At 41.5% G+C, this 23,263-nt stretch overlaps 1 non-coding gene across 1 annotated transcript; it reads right to left on the bottom strand.

The window, feature by feature from the left end:
• Positions 1 to 7,636: 7,636 nt before the first annotated feature.
• Positions 7,637 to 7,711, bottom strand: Trnas-aga (transfer RNA serine (anticodon AGA)). Its single transcript has one exon. It is a non-coding gene; the product is annotated as a tRNA-Ser (tRNA).
• Positions 7,712 to 23,263: the final 15,552 nt, after the last annotated feature.

The following is a 23,263-nucleotide window of genomic DNA, read 5'->3' as shown; positions in this document are numbered from 1 at the left end:
ATTCCGCTGTTGTAACCGAACGTGTTGTATAGAATGTCGACATGTTGTCTTGGCCTGCTCGATCTCTACATCTATATCTAATCGAGAGCATATGGCACATCATCGGACGACAATCCAGCGTAATCCATACACACCACTAACCATTCCTGTACTGACCAACCAAGTGCAACAGGCATGGAAATCTATCCCACTAACTGACATCCATCACTTTTGCAACACAATGCCTGCATGTTTGCATGCTTGCATTCAACATCTTTGGCAGTTACACCGGTTATTAATGTACCAACATTTCACATTTGCAACAGTTTACTTCGCGCTACATTAACCTGTGGTCTTGCACTGTTAATCACCTAAATGTTACCCGAAATTTCATTACTCTAGATTACTTGCTTTTTGGAGCTGCGTCAGTGAAATCGCGTGGATTCGTGGTAGCTGTTTGCACAGTGGAAGGATTACAGAATGGTAAAGCGGGGGTCGTGTACGTCAAGGACAACTTTTTTATTTTTAATTATTTTCCGCACTTATACTACAAATAAGCCGAAATAATACTCACTGTATTGTATTCAGTAATATCTCGTCAATAAGCATGGAAAGGAAAACCAAAGGGAAATTTGAGATTGGAAATAAATTTCCAAGAAGTGACTGTACTGACAGCGTCCATGAGGACCATGCAAATAACGTTTCAAGAAGGGACTGTTATTAAAGCATCCAGAGCTACATATTGCATAATTGTCATTTAGATGTTAGTGAAGACTTGACCAACATACTTTCCATTGTACGTCACTTGCTATCGTCGATAAAACTTAGCGAAACTTCGCGTTGCGCATCGTTTGCTGCCAAACTGTGCGATGAGGGAGAATGTTTCATGAATGTAAACCAGGTCTCTCTTCCCGTGGAAACTTTAAACCAACAACGTCATTGTATAAATCTGGCGTTTATAGTGTGTGCGAGATAACGAGAAATTTACTGATTCCATCGTGTTAAGAATGAATATCACCTCAGAGCATATAAACCATCAACTGGAAAAAGATAAAGGTATCTCTTTTTACGTACGAACTTCTCGTGAACGTATTACAACCCCTTCATAGAAATTTATTTGCAATCTCAAATTTTCCTTGCCTTTCCTTTTCATGCCTCTTACAAAAATACCGATAAATGAAATATATGCACAATTTCGGTTTATTCGCAGTGTAATTCACTTATAACTGAAAATAAAAAAAAAATATCCGTGTAAGGACTCTACCTGGCAACCGTTCTGTAGTGTTTCAGCTGCGCGAACTGCCACCTAGACGCACTACTCAGATAAATGGCACATCCTTCGCCGGAGCAGCGCCAAAATGTCACTTTCATTTCTCCTGAGGCCTGCATGTATCATAAGTTTGGACAAAATGATCCTCAAATTAGTAAAAATCGTCCCTGAGAAGAATTTTCCTGCCCCAAACACGACACACGTTACTACTACTGGCAGCTCGTTTTTGGCGCTTACTGTTGTGGGTTGGCAGGAGAGCCAACACCGGGTACTAGAGGAAGTCGAAAGCCACGCGTTTTACCTCACGCAGGCTGGCGTGAGGTCTGGAACAGGACAAGGAAATTAGACTTTAGAAAAACGGACGTAGCTGGTGGAATACTTAACTTTAATCCATTACTGATGAGCGTCGCTCTTGACGGTACATGTTTCACAGTATCAATAGTAACTGGTAATGGCGCCTTGCTAGGTCGTAGCAAATGACGTAGTTGAAGGCTATGCTAACTATCGTCTCGGCAAATGAGAGCGTATTTTGTCAGTGAACCATCGCTAGAAAAGTCGGTTGTACAACTGCGGCGAGTGCTAGGAAGTGTCTCTAGACATGCCGTGTGGCGGCGCTCGGTCTGCAATCACGGATAGTGGCGACACGCGGGTCCGACGTATACTAACGGACCGCGGCCGATTTAAAGGCTACCACCTGGCAAGTGTGGTGTCTGGCGGTGACACCACACTTACCATTATTTGCATGCATACATCCTGACAAAGCTGCTAGTAGGGAAAATCTGAAATTAAAGTTAGAGCCGCCATTTCTCGGTTTATTGTGATACTACCAAATACTATGCAAAACATGTATGTATTTTACATACAAAAACTGTGTATATTAAGGACTGTCTCTTACCATTGTTTACGACAGAGGTCTTCAAATGTGTGAAGTGATAAGGTAAGGAATGAGAAGGTAGTCCACAGGATTGGCGAGCAAAGTAAAATGTGCGGAACCCTGGCAAGAAAATGGGACAGGTTGATGAGACACGTGTTAACACACCACGGAATTACCTCCATGGTATTAGGGGTGGCTGTGGAGGGTAAAACCAAGAACACGGCTTCACGTGGCGAAACCGCATGAGCAGCGTGTGTTGTCCATCACTCGCTTTGTACGCGCACGCAGGAGCACGCGGCCGGTGGTCGCCTGAGGCTGTCGTTACTATGGATGCGAGTTCTGACGAAAATGTGTAATGGCTAAATCGTTCGAACAAACAAATACCTGTTTTTCATCGACAGTGTTTACACTGCCAGCGACGAACACGTGAGGATACGCTTGCCGTCGTCAGAACAAGCTGAAATTATAACATGTTCGATTTTTCGTGTGACCTGCCTCTCTTTTGGGTGTTTTCGTTGGTTGAATGTAGAGTGATTTGATTATTTCGCCATGAATTACGATAAACTGATCAGTCTTCTGTACGAGAACAGATGTTTGTGGGATATGAGAGACAAACATGATCAAAACAGATATATTTCTCGGCTTAAGTGGGAGAAAGTTGCTACAGAACTCAACACAAGCCGTAAGAACAATTTTTTATATTGATGTGGAGTTTGACTTAATTAGGTACATAAGCTCAATGGTTCAAATGGTTCTGAGCACTATGGGCCTTAACATCTGAGGTCATCAGTCCCGTAGAACTTAGAGCTGCTTAAACCTAACTAGCCTAAGGACATCACACACATCCATGCCCGAGGCAGGATTCGAACCTGCGAGCGTAGCGGTCGCGCGGTTTCAGACTGAAGCGCTTAGAACCGCTCGGCCACATTTTAGTCATCACTGACATACTTATAGTGCTGTCACTGTTACAGTACGTTGTATTGAAACGGAATTTCACCTGCTGGACTAACAAAATAATCTTTCGAGGTTTCCGTAGTCTCATTCGCGTTTCTTCGGTAGTGATTGAATCTTCGTGAAACTGGCGTATTGTGTAGTTGTTCAATGTCCGCCTCAGAAATATCGAGGAAAGTAAGACCTTCCTTAAGGATGCTTACGTTACGCAAAAGACAAACGCATTTAACTACGATGTCTACTTTATCTGGATCGATCACTTTTTAGACAGCTCCGTTTAGACAGCTACCATTATCTGTTTCTTGACAGTCTATAATTGAAAATCTGTTCATTAATAGTAAGTCTTTGTCTTGAATATGATTTCAACAAATACATTTTTAGGCGATACGCATCATCACCAACAGAACAAAGGGTGCTGAAATGTCGGTTGACGGAATATTTTCATTCCCTGGTATGCTTAAAGTGTTTGCTTCAAACCGTTGATAAACATTTGAATCTGAAAAGTTTTCCCCATCACTTTGCTTACCGTAAGCCCGAACTTCAATAGCGATGACCTTGCAATTTGCATCACATATTCTCTGCAATACAGCAAAAAAATTCCTGTTATATTTGAAATATGTCTACCCTGTTTGTTTGGGACTTGTCATGCTAACTGATACAGTTGCGGAAATTTCGTTTGTTGCAGAAGTCACTCACGATGGTTTTCCATTCCTCTGTATTACGCAGAAGATCTGCCATATAGCTTGACAAGTTTCATTAACTATGTTTCGAACGGCACAGTGTGAAACTCTGTGGGAGAAGCTTACTGCTCGAAATGACGTCCTGGTGGACAGAAATCTGTAATAAGAAACAACTACAGTAATTCAAAACGCCAACATAACACTAGATTACAATTAAAAACATTGATCGATTGGTCTTTTGACTAACTCCAGATGATGCAGCCAAAACTAAGTGTCGATGTTTCAGGGACACGTTTTTCAAGTAAATGAGCAAGAATCCTAAAAAACGGATTGGAGACGAAGGAGGAATCATCAAAGAGTCTAAGTTGGTAACTTCAAAAACGTGGATTTTTTGAAGAATCAGTTTCGAAAAAGACAACTGCAAGGTGATGTCCTGAGCGAGACAACATTTGATGCAGTGATTCAGAATTCAAGAACTACTTTTCTCCTGATCCCCCTGGAAACGAACCAGAATCACAAACGCAAACTATCAAATCACTCCATAACACAACGAATGGAACTACTCCACCACAAAAGTTTGCTGCTCCTCAGAAAAAAATTGCCAAGATAAATAATACCTTTGCAATTAAATTGATGACGCTTGAACAAAAAATTAAAATGTTCAAGGGAAGGAATTCAACTTCTCGAAACTAAGATCCGAACTACCATTTTCTAATGAGTTTACTGCCATATTTGAGAAAAGTACCAGAGGAATGTAAATGTTTGTGAGGACGAATCTCCGACAGGTGTTTTAAGAAGACGGTCTTTTGCGGGGAGGGTGGGGGAACGAAAAAAATACACAAATTTTCAAGGAAAGAAATTCAGCTTCTCGAAAGGATGATCTGGACTATCATTTTCTGATGAGGTTACTGCCATATTAGGGGAACATGGCACAATAAAGAAAAACAGTTTGTGAGGATTAACCCCCAACAAGTGCTTCGAAGAGCATCATTTGGGAAAAGGAAGGTTCAGAGATCAACATGAACTACAGCTAATCCACCATCCAACACCAAGCGTAACACCGTGTGGTTCAGAGACGAATGATAGTTGGACTTCACAAGTGGCAACTCCAGTTCTTTTTATAGTGTAACGCCTAACGATATACACTGAAAATTCAAGTGACATTTGTTCAATTTTGTTGCATATTTTATTTCACTTGTTTGTATTTTCATTTACACTTCGAATAATTAAAAAGTATAAAAATTTAAAATAATAAAAATTAAATTTATTAATATTTACAATTTCCAGTGAATTGACGATACGAATACCTTGTTAAACTTTTTCTTACCTTAAAATTACAGCCAGACTTCGTTTTGCCACACTACGTTCACTAAAATTGGAAAACCTTTTGACGCTTTCTTCTTTCCTCTTCTTCATGTATTCAAATGTTGGTAGTCTCATCCTAAAATACTCTAAAAACTTTTCCAGTTAGTCCTACAATTCTTGAAATAACGTTTGAAACTCTTATTTGTCGTTCTTCTACAAAATAACTAGTTGACTTGCTCTGCTTTTTCCACCGTTTTACGACAATAACTTCATTAACAGCCTTTCAAAAAAAAATAAAATTCATCAAGTCCGTCCATCTTTGTTGGTTGGCAGAAATATACTATCAGAAAAAGCTCGCAATGTAACCGTATTGTTCTGACGAGGATTTCGGACCTACTCATCAGAATACATTTTCGTCAGAACTCGCATCCATTGTAACTGCACCGTAACATACCAACATGCGACGATCACTCACCTCTTATGGGGTAAGCGGCGCGTGGCCCTGCCAATCGGCTAATAGATGGTCTTCTCCGGACGATGAAGCTTTTCTGCTTTAGTTAATTAATTAACGTGAATTAACACACATGTAAAATATTTTGTTGGGACGTCCGAACTGGCATGCTAATGTGAACAAATATTGTACTTTGAACGTGTATAAAGAGTTGAATCTTGTACATATATCTTGTTCAACTGTTTTTTTTTTCTATACGAGAAAACACTACCATTCGACGAACTGTTGCTGAACTGTCAAAGACATCATGGAAGCATTCGCAGCCTGAACATTTACCAATGAGAGAGAGAGAGAGAGAGAGAGAGGGGGGGGGGGGGCTGATTGCTACAGGTGAAGTGTGGAATTCATTTTATAACTACACAGGTTCTCTTTTCATAATTTTGGAGGCCTTTCCAGATCCAGAGCACTATTTTTATTAATCGACATTGAGGTGTGCGGGTGGTAGGACAGTATCAAAAGCAATCTCCTTTAAATCCGTAGCATATTTGTATTACAAGTTCAGTACGGAAAATATGATGCATCGGTTGTCCTAATGTATTCTGTATTTTATTTAAAAAACACAACATGTTTCGGGAAATCATCCCATTATCTTAAGACATAATTTTTAAGAATTTGGTAATGGGATCACGTCTCCCTGATTTTTTAAAACTAAATACGGCACACATCTGAACTACTGATTTGTCATGTTCTCAATACTGACAAAGTTCTACTGAAAAGTGTGTTTGCCGGCCGCTGTAGTCGAGCGGTACTAGGCGCTTCAGTCCGGAACCACGTGGCTGCTACAGTCGCAGGTTCGAATCCTGCCTCGGGCATGGATGTGTGTGATGTCCTTAGGTTAGTTAGGTTTAAGTAGTTCTAAGTTCGCAGGACTGATGACCTCTTGATGTTAAGTCCCATAGTGCTTAGAGCCATTTTTAAGTGTGTTTAGAGGCGAGTTCCAACTTCTGGATCCTACATCGCTGCTGTAAGAATACAGAGTCCCGTATTATGTTGCTAGATATTTTTTCCTCTCACAAAACACATCATGAGAACACATTCCCACAGACATTTACCACATGAAAGGTGCACCTGTAATTACAGATTATCTAGGAGTTGGAGGTATGTTTTTGGACTTTTGGTATGATGGTGCTGAAGTTCCACGTGTTGGTTCATAGGCAACCACATTACATATTTCTATTTAGTTCTATATCTTCTTTCTTTTCCAAAAATTCCTTGAACTAAGTGCAATTACTGCACCTGCAATCATTTCTCACTTGTTACTTTCTGCGTTTCCGTAGCTCTGTTTAGCGCTTCTTCAAAAAACCAACGGAATAAATATTGAAACAAGTACCCTTTCTTGTTCTCCTGTGTACAGTGACAATCGCACAACAAAAGGAGAAATGTATCACGGAGCTTGTTAAATACTGCGCATAACGTTCATCTGGCAGCGATGTGGAATGCCGAAACAGGCGGTTAAGTCGCGACAGTCCGTTGGCGCTGCACCATTAGACAGAGTGCGTTACAGCTAAGGTATCTCTAGCTGGCTGCAAGCCACGTCGCACACTTCTTCGGCAGCTGTCGAAACGACATTGCGTAGACGGTGTGGCGCCACAGCTGTTCCACATTTATGCGGTTGCTATTGTGAGCGGCGCGGAAGCTCCCATCATTTCATTCCTACCTAGTATCTCAATACAGTCCAAGCGAAATGAAATGTAAACAGTTGCTGGCATGAATCGTAATTTAGCGTCTTTGCAAAGAAAAAGGGGAAACAGAATACAGTGGAGCATCCATTTTAACTGAAGATGCAGTATCAATAACTGGACTTTAAACAAGTGCAGACATGTGGACAGAGAAATTTCAACATATAATGTAAACAACATACTAAATTTTCGACTTCAGATGGGTGTGTATATTGGTCATATACTGAAATTTAGTTTGTGTGATGGACGGCACAGGGGAAAACAATTTAGAAAAGCGAAGTGTGAGACTCTGTCCTGCCCTGAAAATGAAGTTTATATTTAGAATGCGATTTTCACTCTGCAGCGGAGATTGCGCTGATATGAAACTTCCTGGCAGATTAAAACTGTGTGCCGGACCGAGACTCGAACTCGGGACCTTTGCCTTTCTCGGGCAAGTGCTCTACCAACTGAGCTACCCAAGCATGACTCACGCCCCCTCCTCACAGCTCCACTTCTGCCAGGCAAAGGTCCTGAGTTCGAGTCTCGGTCCGGCACCCAGTTTTAATCTGCCAGGAAGTTTCAAGTTTATATTTGATATGTCAAAGTAAAACACAGATTGAAGTCTATCAACAAAATGTTTATGTATTATGGAAATACACAGTTTAGGAATTTACTTCTTAAAAATAATTTAAAGGCAAAACAGCACTCCTACGGCACTCATTTAAACGGTGAACAAGATTTTGCATGGCTACCCGGCATATAGACACCAGGATGTCTGCCACTTCGCTTCAGACATTTTCTTTTAGTTGCTCCAGAGAAATCGCATTATCGACATACACTTTACATTTGACACATCACCATACGAAAAAATCCATAGAGCTCAGAGCTCACATATGGACTGCATGGATGCAATTTATGACACCCCTCGTGGAGATTAATTTGCTAGGGAAAATTTCACGAAATCTTAGTACCGACACATTCGACGTGTATTCTGTGGCTCCGTCGCGCTCAGACCATGTTCTTTGGTTATAACCAGGAAAAATTTGCAGTTTAGGCACCAAAACGTCGTTTAGCAGTAACTGCCCGACCGCTATCGTACTCGAGAAAGTACGGACCAATTATTCCTCGAACCGACATAGCAGCCCATACAGTAACTTTTGTTGAATGAAGCTGCTTCTCATGCTTCTACTTAGGATTCGTTGCAATCCAGTAGCAGCAATTTTGCTTATTGACGTGTCCATTCAAGTGAAAATGAGCCTCGTCAGAAAAAAGGTACTGTTAAATGGTCACCCAGTCACATCATTAATGAACTGCAGCCTGTATTTGGCATTCTGAGTCTTTAATTCTTGCACAAATTGAATTTTGTAAGGGTGCAGTCTAAAGTCTTTTTGCAGTGACAATGTACGCATACTTAAAGAACTTGCACGCTTACGAACGGAGACGTTAGTATCGCCACGAACAGACCGATTTACACTCTCTACAGATTCACCCGTTCTTTATGATCTTTTTCGCCAAGATTTCGATTTTTCCAGTGTTGAACCGGTCTCCACAAACGTTTTGATCCATTCCCGGGTAAGGGGAACATTTGAAGCATCATTCATACTATGCAGTCCACCATCACTGCAAAATATCCTCAGAGCTACAGTCGCTATATTACCGTTTTTGTAAAATTCCTGCAGAAACAACGCATAGTCCACCCCTGAGAAACTCTGCATATCGACTGAATTCCTAAAGGCCAATCAAGCGATGAACATAGCATCCCCCCCCCCCTCTTCTTCCATTTGTAGTGCATAGACACAGAGCTCTTTAAACACTAACTTTCTTTTAAAACGTCGCTATTTATACAGACGATCGCCTTCTTTTCGAAGTCTTCCCCAGAGAATGATGATCCTGCACTGACATTCTGCTGTTGTTCAGTTATCTGATGACTAAATAGAGCAAACGACCTAATACGACCGTTATGTTAACAGCAGTGACCTCCCTAGAGGAAGGAAGCATAAGGTGTATTGGTAAGCATAGCACATCGTGCAGGCGCCCACTACAATTTCGTAACCAGTGTGCAAGCGAGTTAAAAAGAGTAGAGGGGTAACAGGTTGTAAGAGGTCCATGACAAGGAATTTATTGCTAGTGCACTCGAGCAGATGTAACTTCGATGGACTGCTCAGGCACTGCCTGCGATATGTAAGCTACAATAGAGTCGCAGACCAGTTAGCAGTGTCGGCAGCAATAGGAGTAGTAGCTCGCAGTCGGGCGGTTGGGTCAGGTCGCTCTTAGAGAGTACTTGTGTCTTGTATGGAGTTGCGGGGAGCGGTCGCGGAGAGCGGTGGCGGTGCCTGAGCGATGTGGTATAAGGTAAAACCAAAAATTCCTATTTATAGTCGCACGCACATGTAATTTGTAACAACTGATTTTGTACTATTGTTATATCAAGTCTCATGTAAATGTTTTTCAAAAATCTTTTAATAATAATAATCTTTCTTATAAAAATAACTGCTGACAATCATACATCTGAATTTAAAGATTTTACTAATTTATCCTATCCATGGTCATCTCGATTATCGTAAAGAAAGATCAGTTGTTTCTTTTATACATGACAAATCTAGCGACCAGCATTGCACTGGGCTGTGTCAGAAAAATTTCTTATAGGAGCAGATGTATACGCGTTACCTGGCGACTTCATTGAGGTAAGAATTTTCAGTTTATTCAGAATGACTTTTCAGGACCATGACGCAGCATTGCTAACGTCCAGATTTACCAATTTAGGTTCACAGTCCCTTAATTATTGAAAGGTTATATATGAGTCACATTTTCATTGGGAGGTTAGTCAGATTTTATTCCGATGTTGCGGGATTTAAGCTATTGCGAGGTTACTGAAATAAACTGTTGGGATGTTACAAGGTCTACGAGCGCATTTTGTTAGAGCTAGTTGCATAGATTTAGCGGGAAAGTTAATTGATTTAGGATCACCTACCCCACCGCATAACCTATTGTTCTATTAATTTATTTGTGACCAGCGGGGGTTGATTTATGACCACCTGGGGATAATCTAACCTTTTGAGTAACCTGCCACCCCACCCCCTTCCCCTACTTTCAACCACCCCCTTTCCCTCGCCAATACAAGTACACATTCAGGCCTGAGTTATTCAAATAGCCCACTCACACTTTATCAATTTGATTGATTAGTCAATTAAATCGATCAATTAGTTAGCCTACTTCTGGGAAATTCTACAGCCCTCCAATTCCCACCCACACTCCCATCCACCGTCTGGCAACTGGCGGAAAAACGACTTCGTCTGTGCTGGAGAGGAAGGATCTCATGACATGAAACTGAAAAAAGTGTCAATTATATAGCAGAGGATATACTGATTATTTATAAAATTCAATTTTTAGGACTGAATTTCTTTATTTGGCGCTGAAATCTCACATCCAGCAACTACATGTCCTAATTATGTAATTACACTGCTGTAGACTGGTGGTGTTGAGTGAAAGAGTTATAGAAGCAAGATTACGCAAGGAGACTGTGGTGTGTGAATAACAGTTTGGGTTCATGCCTGGAAGAGGAACGGCTGATGCAATAAATGCTTTAAGGCGGATAGTGGAGAGACACGGGGAGCTACAAGCCGATCTACATATGGCTTTCATTGATTTGGAGAAAGCATATGACAGAGTCCCAAGGGACGAAATATGGAGAAGCATGAGAGAGCAGTGCGTGCCAGAGAAGTATGTGAGGTTAGTGAAGGAAATGTACAGAGGAGCAATGACACAGGTGAGAAGTACTGTGGGCATGACGAAGGAGTTTCCAGTAAAAGTAGAGTTACATCAAGGGTCTGCGCTTAGTCCCTACCTCTTTGACCTAATTATGGATGTGCTGGTGAAAGATATGAAGAAGGAACCGCCGTGGAATATGATGTTTGCGGATGATGTGGTTCTTTGTGAGCAGAGCATCGACAGAATTGAGGAAAAGCTGGAGGATTGGAGGAAGGCACTAGAAGAAAGAGGGATGAAAATTAGCAGGACAAAGTCAGAATATTTAGCACTGAAGGATGTACAGATGAGGTCTTGCAAGATCCAGGATGATGAGCTGGAATCAGTCTGCAAATTTAAATACCTGGGTCGTACATACAGAGGGACAGAGGACTAGAAAGCGAGATACAACACCGAATAAATTGCGGTTGGAAGCACTGGAGGAAAATGAGGTGTGTTGTGTGACGAGTGCGGGGAGGGGGGACGGGGGGCGGGGAGGGGGGACGAAGCGGAGACGGGGGCTGAGGGTAGAGAGGGGGGACAGGGGCGGGGGGAAGAGAGTGGGGAGGGGGGACGAGTGCGGAGAGGGGGACGAGAGCGGGGAGGGTGACGAAGGCGGGTGAGGGGTGATGAAGGCGGGGGTGGGGGACGAAAGCGTGGGAGGGGGGACAAAGGCAGAGGAGGGGGGACGAGGATGGAGAAGGAGGGACGAGGATGGAGAGGGGGGACGAGGGCGGGGTAGGGGGACGAGGTTTGGGTTGGATACGAGGTCGGCGAGGGGGGGACACGGCCCCGGGAGGGGGGATGAGGGCAGTGGAGGGGGGACGAGGGCGGGGGAGGGTGGACGAGGGCGGGGGAGGGGGGACGAGGGTGGGAGAGGGTGGACGAGGGTGGGGGAGGATGGGGGATGGTGGACGAGGGTGGGGGAGGGTGGACGACGGCAGGGGAGGGTGGACGAGGGCGGGGGAGGATGGACGAGGGCGGGTGAGGGTGGACGAGGGCGGGGGAGGGGGAACGAAGGTGGGGTTGGGGGACGAAATCGTGGGAGGGGGGACGAAGGCAGAGGAGGGGGGACGAAGGCAGAGGAGGGGGGACGAGGATGGAGAAGGGGGCACGAGGGTAGGGAGGGGTGGACGAGAGCAGAGAGGGGAGACGAGGGCGGGGTAGGGGGACGAGGGTTGGGTTGGGTATGAGGTCGGCGAGGGGGGACACGGCCCCGGGGAGTGGTGATGAGGGCGGGGGAGGGTGGACGAGGGCTTTGAAGCACGACGAGGGTGGGGGAGGGGGCACGAGAGTAGGGGAGGGTGGAGGAGGTCAGGGGAGTGTGGGCGAGGTCAGGGAAAGGGGGGCGAGGGAATGGGAGGTGTGTCGAGGGCTTTGAGGCGTGACGAGGGTGGGGGAGGTGGGACGAGGATGGGGGGGATGAAGTTGGGGGAGAGGTGACGAGGGCGTGGGATGGGGGACGAGGACGGGGAGGGAGATGAAGATTGGGGGTAGGGGTTTTTCTCAGAAGCACATTGTTTCCTCAAGAGGTCATAAATCAAGCACAAGCGTCCAAGAAATGATTGAGAACATTGGGTCAAATGCTACTCTCAGATGAAGAAGTAGGCGCATGAGAGGAATCAGTGGTGGGCTGCGTCTATACAGTTAAAAGACTAATGACCCAAAACAAATGACCGTAGCTACGTGTCTCATTAACAGTAGACTCCAGGGAAATTTTTGTTCTCCGTTGTAATTTAGGCATTGAGACTGACACACATGCCTCTCCACAGTTTGGTGTGTATGGGCTCTGTGGTGTCCACCATAGGACGTAACACTATAGGTCTTACGAGTAGCAGTGACCATCTCTGGCAGGCGATAAGCTGTTTACTATTTTAGACTAATTTAATACTTCCTAGCTGAGGGTTAGATACACTCACGCACTCGATAACATATGACATCTTTAAGGACTTTAATGGGTACCTTTCCACTGAGACATCGATAATTTCCGCCTGGCCTCGAACGTACCAAGCCTTCGAAATGTGTGTTGGGGAAGGCAACTAGTGTGACGTTACATGTTCTTTGGGTGTGGTGCGGGGGGACATATTACAAGGGGAGCGCGCCTAATCCTTGTCACTCATTTCGTCCAAATGTATGGTATACACAGGACTTGGCCGGAAATGAAAGTGTCGCAAATGGGAACAACAGGTGGCTAATGGTTCGGAAAGAATTTGGCGGGAATTTGGTGAGACATGACCACTTATTTATATCAGCTTTGATTTCAAGCCGTGGTTCGCACAGTGGAAAGCGTACAGATCGGTAATTCTAGGGTTCTGGGGTCTCGTACCTACTCTCAAAAAGTTATTATTTTCAATTTAGTTGAATTTACGGCCTTTATATTAGAATGATTTGTCGTGTAAACAAAGTTCAACGGAATATTAGAATGATTTGTCGTGTAAACAAAGTTCAACGGAATCCTCTTAGCATTCATGTGGATGAGCTCACACTTTTTATTATTTAAGTTCAGCTGCCAATTTCCGCACCATACGGATATCTTATGTAAATCGTTTTGCAATTTCTTTTAATCTTCTGATGACTTTACAAGACGACAAACGACGGCATCATCTGCGAACAACCAAAGATGGCTCCTCATATTCTCTTCAAACTCGTTTATACAGATGAAAAAGGCTAGAGGACCTGGGCCGTGGTATTTCTCCTGCAACAACAACATATGGAAAACCTATCTGACTTGGGGACAGCAGAATATGGTGTAAACCATCCTTCGAAATTACTGCATATGGTGGAACACTGGCTCATTTGGATCAAGGATTCAAGTAACGGTGGATGATAACGTGGAAAAATATGACTGTCGTCATTACTTCACTAACATCTGTAATTTTGTGGATTACTCCTAAAACATTTGTTGAATACTGGTGTGATATGTGCAACTTTCCAGTCTTTGGATACAACAGCCCTATACAAAAAGTTTTGGACCGATGTGACGAATCCGTAGGTGTAGGAGAATAAGTATCTTGAGTTAATGGTACAGGAAAGGTGGGGGTGGGGAGGGGGAGGGGGAGGGCCGGCCGCGGTGGTCTCGCGGTTCTAGGCGCTCAGTCCGGAACCGTGCGACTGCTACGGTCGCAGGTTCGAATCCTGCCTCGGGCATGGATGTGTGTGATGTCCTTAGGTTAGTTAGGTTTAAGTAAGTTCTAAGTTCTAGGGGACTGATGACCACAGATGTTAAGTCCCATAGTTCTCAGAGCCATTTGAACCATTTGGAGGGGTAGGGGGTAGGGGGGGAGGATGGTGGACGGGGTGGCGGGCGACACAAAAAATAATTAACAATTATTTTACTAGCTTTTAGTAGATGAAGTGTTAAAGTGTTTCAACGAAGTGCACTCTGCAAGTGTAACTCTACGATATCTTTTTTAATAGTCAGGTAAAAAATTTGAACAAAATACTTGAAAATTACTCTTACTTCATCGAAAGAGATAAAAAGAAGTCACATCCGGAGAAGACTGCATAAAAATACATTCCGTTGTACATCGCCGGCTATCCTTGCCAACATTTGGCGAAATGATGCGTTAGCGTGGTTGAAAAAACTTTACAATGAGAGAGAACCTTTTATGAACGTAAACTGCGTCTGTTTTTCTATAGAATCTTTAAAACAACTATGATATTGTGAAAATGTGGCGTTTGTAACTGTGAAATAATTGGAGTACCTAATCTTATAGACGAATTTCTCGTATACGCTTTAAAGCCCTTTCGTGGAAATTTGTTTGCAACCTTAACTTATCCTTTCCCTCTCCTTTTCATGCTTTTATAAAAATACTTATAAATGTAATTTATTGAGCACTGTTTGGGTTTATTTGCAGTTTAAGTAACGCAAAAATTTCAAACAGAAAAGGAAAAATATATTGCTCGCTATTCACTGACAAGCGACTCAAACGCACTCTCTTTAGCATACACTGCCCTTGTCTACTTGTTATGTCTTATTGGAACTTGTTTGTGGGGAAGCCTTGGAGAAAACTCGTGTTGATACTGTTAAAACATTGTTGCCCGAATTATCAGACTGATATTTAGATATGTTAAGGGACTGTTATAAGCTTAATATCTGATATTATTGATAATGTTGGATAACATGTGTGTATTTGTGTGTGTAACCCTGGTTACCATGAAACGGAGTAAAGGGGCGGTTATAATGAAACTTTCGCTATTTGAGAGAATCCCCATGAAATAAGAGTGATCCTAGGACAATGAAACTGTGTATGAACATCTTAAGGACATGCGGAAGAGAAATAATGAATAACGCATTCAAACAAACACAGTCTAATTTCCACGTGAGAGGGTAACATGTGTTAATTATATACCATGTTTACGTTCATATTAGACACAATGTTGAATATGACGACCATCTGCACGCACGACAGTTCGGAACCGCAGTAGAGATTCCGTTTCACAATTGTTAGCAGGACTTTTCGAACAGTGGACATTAAAACGTTCAGATGTCGTGACACAGCTCGTACACTGCCTGAAGATCGTACATTGCGTTCAGCTCTCTTAGCTATAGGAACTTATTCAAGAATTTGTGGTGCAATTGGACATTCTCTCCCAGGAGCAATTCCCAAATCGCTAGTTGATTCGGACTTCCGAATCATGTTCTTCAACTCCAGTGCAGATATAGGACCTCTCCGTATTCCTTTAATTCAGGCATGGGACCCCATCTGTGACTCGCGGGTGTGTTTCACGTACGTACTTAATCTCTCGGACCGCTTTTTCACGTGACGCGACAACAGCGCCCTAGCGGGTAGAGTCTCTAGCGTCCACGATGTTAATGGTTTAGGCTAATGCATCTATATGAATGGCCGAACTACTTCCGACACGCCACGCCAGCAAATTATGCCTCAGAACACGTGCATTGGCCGTACATTCATTTTGTGTTCACCTTGTCTTCAGATAGTCGCATTCTACATACGAGTTGTGACCATCGTTGATTTACTTGCGAAGTTTTACAATAGTTGCCATCCGCTGCAAAGTTCTGCAAAGGCGTTAATAAAGAATGAATGTTCACCACGCGTAAATAAATGCAAACAAACAACTTTCTGGGGAGATCAACCATAGTTCAGACACATTGTGAAGAACAATAAGAAACACACAACGCTCAGTGACCATTCAAATTATCATAAAAATTGTAACAATTAAAACACCTCATTGTTGACTATTTGAAGTGTTAACTTTTTTATGTTAATTTGAGTGGGTATTCAAGGCTGAGCGTTTTTTATTGTTATTAAATTAAACATCGAAAGAAGGGCTGTCAGACATCTTGAAATGCCATCATGGAAAAATAGACGCCTTTCAAAGCAACTAGTGGCAGCTAATCTATTACACATAACCCTTAATTTCAAAAGGAAAAATATTATTTACTAATGTCATTACGAGAAAGACTAGAATACAAAATACGGCACTAAGGTAGCTAATCCTCGTCAGCATACATTTTGGATTAATTTTATGATTTTTGGCCATGGGCAGGTGATTCCAGTGTTTGAAATTTGGTGTGTTGATATCCACAAACTCTATCAGCAAGCAGTTTTTAAATATTTGTCCCAAAATACTTTTCATCACAAATCGCATAGGAATGGGTTGTTTCTGTAACACTAAATAAATTAAACCATCATTGTTTGTTCATTTTAAACAATTTAAAAGTCTAAACAGCTTGAACGTATCACATATCTGCTGTATTATACAAAAGCCATACTGGAAAAATATGAACAGCAGAACGGTAAATTGTCAAAACGATAATACTCGCCCTCGGTCGCTCAATACGTATTGGTAACACCGTGAAACATTTTTTGGTCGTCAGTATTCGCGCCCTCAGGCGCTCATTACCTTAATGTACTGGCAATAATATTGAACGTAAGAGCGCCCGTTAATTCGCACTCACCCACATGAGTTTCTTCTGCGGGCCTAATTCTAACCAACAGCAGCAGCACTATCGCTGCTGCGTTGATAAAATAACGTTATGTATAAAGCCCTGTTCGCCTTGTGCAGACCCATGTTTACTGCAATGCACACTGATGCTTGTCAGGCTACACCAACACTACAATTCGGTAGTTTTGGTACACTACATAAATGACGTATTAAATCATAGGATTATTGGTGGTATTGGCTACATTGCGAAATGTCCCTTTTAAACAATTATACATGACTGTCCTTTAACTGACACACAATATTTTTAGCGCAACGCAATCTGACTTTCAAAAATCCCTACAAAAGAATGGCCCTGACTAACATTAACCTATACGTTTCACAAATGACTTACCTCACAAAAATCTTCGTTACTCGAACTACTGCAATACAGCGAGCGCCACTACTGCCAGCTAAATTAAAGATTCAAACTACTGATAGGCACTAACTACTGATAGGCATAGTTAGCAAATGAAGGATTTTAATAGAGAAAAAACAATGTATTTACCTTAATAGTGTTGAAAAATCATAATATACATAGCAGTTCATGACATCCAGTCTTACAAATTTCAAAACTCCGCCATTTCTCTCCCCACATCCACCACTGCTGGCGGCTCACCTCCAACTGCGCAACGCTACGCACTGTTCACATCCAGCTGCCCAACACTACAATGGCAGACAACAATGCAAACTAGCCACAGACTGCACACAGCACAGCCAGTGATTTTCATACAGAGCGCTACGTGGCGTTACCAATAAGAAAACCTAAACAGCCGACTTACAATAGACAGGGAAGAAAGATAAATGAATGTGTAAGACAAAAACTAGAAGTTGACGACTTCTGTTTGCTTTTGTAGTTATTTGTATTGCACATATGAGTGAGTGTGAAAATCTTAACGGACTTAACTGCGAAGGTCATCAGTCCCTAAGCTTACATACTACTTAACCTAAATTATCCTGTGGACGAACACACACACCCATGCCCGAGGGAGGACTCGAATCTCCGCCGGGACCAGCCTATTGCAGATAATTAGACCCGAAAATCATTGATTGTTAAGTAATTGTGTATTTTATATCCTTACAGAATATAAATTTCACTTTGCAAGTAATAGGAAAAAATAGCTGATCACGTAACTTCTGCCTCTTTATGTAATCGAAACAATTACTTCCGACGCAAGTACAATTTACATGCACAAACGTAAATGTATTATATAATTATTCTTGTTATTTTGTACTCGATAGGACATTTTTCGTCATGATCAAAGGTAAGAGTTCTTGTTAGTATTAATAAACCCGTATGTTGTTTATGAATAACAAGAATATGTTTTACATGACTATGACGAAGTTTCGAAGCGATGTCTGATATATTTTGTTTTGCGGTTTCCTTTATTTTATATGTTTTTTGAGGAGACTGCGGTTTTCAGCACTGTATGATAATGTACAAGTATACTGTTTTCTTTATTATTACTACAGTATCCCTCTGTTTCACGTTAAAGTTCCACAATTTGCCAAAAAACCTGAATTAAAATTTGACAGTTTCAATTGCACTAAAAATACTTTTTAGTATTAACTCAGAGCCCTGAGGATAACTATGTAGAAAGAAATATTCCATCGGTTACCTATCCCATCATATATCATCTCTCCATTACTAAACAGTTCGTTGCTTTCGGTTTTCTGGGGAATCTAGTATAGCACTGATCGGATGCATAAACAGAGCTACCATTATGAGGTAACGCCTGATAGCTAAGCAACGCACCTGACATAAGTCAATGCGTGTATGACATTAACTGAGAAAAGCTACTAGGAAAACTGGCGCAATATACACTTACTTACGATAGTCTATGGTAGTTTTACAACTCTAGTTCCAACTCTATGTCACTGAACCAGTACTAGCACCTGATGGCAAGCCAAGACACTAACAATACTAATAACGCAAATCCTGCAGCACACAGTCTGAACATCATGCCAACAAAGGTTGGCACCCATACAGTAAATAGTTTTCCATGTACACTGGCTCAAGTAGCGAAACTTTAATTACAGCCAACATATGCACTATTTGCCAACATATTTTGGAAGTCAATATGTGATTGTTCTGAAATGGAAATAGTACATATGTGAACTAGTAAGATGAGCAGTTGCCGAATTCCTTTTCGAAATCATGTCTGCCGGTCGGTGTGGCCGAGCGGTTCTAGGCGCTACAGTATGGAACCGCGGGACTGCTACGGTCGCAGGTTTGAATCCTGCCTCAGGCATGGATGTGTGTGATGTCCTTAGGTTAGTTAGGTTTAAGTAGTTCTAAGTTCTAGGGGACTGATGACCTCAGAAGTTGAGTCCCATAGTGCTCAGAGCCATTTGAACCATTTGAAATCATGTCTAAGACTTGCACAGCGTGTAACTGCACGCACAAAAGCAATAAAACTACAATGTCTTATTTCAAGTGAGTACTGTTTTACTGACCGCCTGGGGTTACAGTATGTATATGGCAGCTAAAGACACTGTCGAGAGACGATGTATATATGTTATTCTGTCTCTCTGGTTATTGTATTTATTCTGTGTTATTAAATTTTAAATTGCGATGTTATCTTATATCTCTATATACAGAGGTAATAATTTTTCTGGGTATAATTGCTGTTCGCGAACAGCTGTAATTTCATTTCCTTACAAACATATCCTAAGCCCTTTCTTATCTTCCAAACACATGGCGGAAAATTGTTCAATTTGCTTCACTCTGTCCGTGGCATTGCCTCTGTACTGTATTCTGTCTCTTTGGTTACTGCAGATTGTATTTAGTCTGTGTAATTGAATTTTTAATTGCGATATTATCTTATGTCTCTTTTGTTTATGTCGTAGAATTACGTTTTTTTAAATATATATACCTCTAAGGGCTGGTATGGTTGAACCAGGGCACATTTATGAGTGGTGGGGTTCTATGAGACACTTTGAAGAATGATTTATTCTCGTTGTTATCGAACTATTTCTAATGCTATTTCCCGCGACGAACATTTTTTGGCCTTACTGTTTATAATATTGTTACTATTAATAGGGAATGAGCAATGTTTTTCTTAGAATTACCGTGCTCTTTTAAATAATATTTTTAGAAGTATTATATTTAATATTGTTGTTTGATTGCAATATTGTTAATCTGTGGTATCACTGCTGCATTATAACTACACCTTCACAATCCCCAACCACTTCTACTCAAGACACAAATAAATTACAGACATTAGCTGGGAGCGGGAATAGATGCATTCAAAGTGGAAAGTTGAAATTTTGTGCCGGCCCGGTATTCGATCCCGTGTCTCCTCCCTACTAGAAAGATGCTCTGACCGTGGTAAGCAGGAGACCGAGGTGCAAATACCGTTCCGGCTCAAAATTTCATTCCTTTCCATTGATTTTATCAATGTCCACTCACAGTCAGTGCTTGTAATTCCTTTGAGTCTTGATTCATAATGGCTGCTGGTTCAGAATGGTGTCGCCCCTTCATACATGCCCAAAATAACAGAAACCATATACATTCAGTTCCACTCAGTCTGTTTGGCTGCTAAAGCCTATTGAAGCAAGAACTGGCATACCCTGTGTCCACATCGTTGCGGAATATGCCATTTACTTGTTTTAAAGAAATTCGAACCGAGTCATGTATAATAACAAGACAATCAAGTGGCTCGCATTTACTGTTCTTTAGTGCTTAGTTATTTGCAGGTACCGAAAATCAGTCAATAATGTAGGCATTAGAATCTTACGAACGTTTACCTCCGGTGTACCGTTACTTAGATCAAAGTAGTGTGTCCGTCAGTTTCTCGAGACTCTTCCACAGTCATGGCTGTAAAGAATACCTCTGAGTTCCGTCGGTGAAGCATTTGTTTTGAGAACACAGAGTTACTGAGGCGTCTCTCAGTGATATAAGACTGACTGCTGACAGATGCCAAGGGTCTTGTGAGATACAGGCGGGAGATTGATGCATTTCTTGCATGGCAGGCAAACGACCGAGGGCGGTTAATCATAGTTGTTTGTCGTGCCGCTGTCACTGGTTTCCGAGAGGAATGTTACTCTCTCAATTGGCGCAACGTCGATCATTACCGCAACAAGAGACGGAGAAATTACTCGTACCTGATAACACAGACGATTAATGTTGCGTGGCGCTTTAGGTTTGCGTGCAACGTACGCCGCAATTACGTACATTTCTAGGAGCACCTGCATCGGAACATTATCGTGGAGGTTACCAATGCTACTCTTCCAAAGGGGTCGAACGAATTTCCCCCAGAAAGATCAGTTTGTTTACACCGTCACTGTAGAATGTTTTCACTTTGTGGACGGAACGGAAACAACACTTCTGTTTGAACTATCAAACTGAACTCCTCGAAGACGTCCCCCCCCCTTTACCCCATGAAGGCGGGAGGTGGAGGTGGAGGTGGTGGTGGGGGGAAGACGGGGGGGGAAATCGAGGAGATGGGCTGGCAGCGGTACAAGTGACCTGCTCTTCAGCCAGTAGAACTTAACACTAACTTAGATGGTAAAAACAAGTAAACGAACAAACACATGTGCAATGAATTTAAAATAATTAAAAAGGTGACATGAATGGGATAAATAATATAATGGGATAAATATAATAATGGGATAAATATAATAATGGGATAAATATAATAATATAATGGGATAAATAATATAATAAATAATATAGTGCTGTCTTTATGAAGTGTTTAAAAACAGAGATACAAATATGGACTGACAGTACAGTTAAAAACACTTGAGAAACACTTTAAGACTTCAGACAGGAAGTAATTTGACACAGCCGCAGAAGTTTACCTTAAATGATCTGTTACCAAAGAACAGCCTGGATCAACTGGTTGAAGATGTTAACGCAGCGGGCCAAGATGGTGTCTCCCTTCACGATAACAGTCAATTTCTCAATGGATGGCATGTTACCTTGTTCATTTTTGCACCCTGATGTGCAAGTCAGTTCTGCAGTGAAAGACTTATTATATAGGTCTGATCACTTCAGATACTTAACGTACAATTAATTTCTAAAAAGTGTAGTTGGAAGGCTATTCAGTTTTATAATATCTCCTTTCCGCGATTCTCAAGTATTTCAGAAATTGTCTAATATGATTATTAAATTGTTTTTATGTGCGTTGGACAGAAATCTTCCATATCTGTATTTTGTGACTTCCATACATCTGTGTGAAATGCTCATAACTAGTCTGACTAAGCTGAGGAGGTTAAAGATCAGTTTCTATCCTTAACCTGTCTCTCACAGAGATGAATTCCTTGTGTACATTAGTACATTAAAAATTATCCCACCAACTTGCTGGTATTGTTCATAAAGAGCTATTTCTGCTTCTGTAAAGATTGGAGCACATGTAATTCAATTTTATTTCTTCATGTTGAAGTTTGAGTGTCTTAAAAAAATACTTTTCTTGATGTTTAACTTAATTCTCTCTGGTAATTTAGTAAGTAACACAATCTTCTGTTTTATATCTTTAACATCAGTATAATTTCAATGAGCAAACTGTTTTTGTTTAAATCATTTCATGTATAATATGTGTACATGGTTAGTATATGTACTTAGTATGTATTGAAATGTGTAACATTTGATTTTAATAAATAATTTTATTAAAAAAAGACACAAACGGCTTTGTAATGAATTTCCGCTCTATAGATGTAGATCTTACTTTTATAACCATTTCTATGCACAACATGCGTTATCAGGAGAAAGAAAACTGGCATTCTACGGATCGGAGCGTGGAATGTCAGATCCCTTAATCGGGCAGGTAGGTTAGAAAATTTAAAAAGGGAAATGGATAGGTTGAAGTTAGATATAGTAGGAATTAGTGAAGTTCGGTGGCAGGAGGAACAAGACTTTTGGTCAGGTGATTACAGGGTTATAAATACAAAATCAAATAGGGGTAATGCAGGAGTAGGTTTAATAATGAATAAAAAACTAGGAGTGCGGGTAAGCTACTACAAACAGCATAGTGAACGCATTATTGTGGCCAAGATAGACACAAAGCCCATGCCTACTACAGTAGTACAAGTTTATATGCCAACTAGCTCTGCAGATCATGAAGAAATTGATGAAATGTATGACGAGATAAAAGAAATTATTCAGGTAGTGAAGGGAGACGAAAATTTAATAGTCATGGGTGACTGGAATTCGTCAGTAGGAAAAGGGAGAGAAGGAAACATAGTAGGTGAATATGGATTGGGGGGAAGAAATGAAAGAGGAAGCCGCTTTGTAGAATTTTGCACAGAGCATAACTTAATCATAGCTAACACTTGGTTCAAGAATCATAAATGAAGGTTGTATACCTGGAAGAATCCTGGAGATACTAAAAGGTATCAGATAGA

The sequence above is a fragment of the Schistocerca serialis genome, chromosome 1 (assembly GCF_023864345.2).
Source record: "Schistocerca serialis cubense isolate TAMUIC-IGC-003099 chromosome 1, iqSchSeri2.2, whole genome shotgun sequence".
Taxonomy (NCBI): Eukaryota; Metazoa; Arthropoda; class Insecta; order Orthoptera; family Acrididae; genus Schistocerca; species Schistocerca serialis.
Note: the sequence above shows the minus strand (reverse complement) of the source record. Positions and strands in the feature narration are given on the sequence as shown.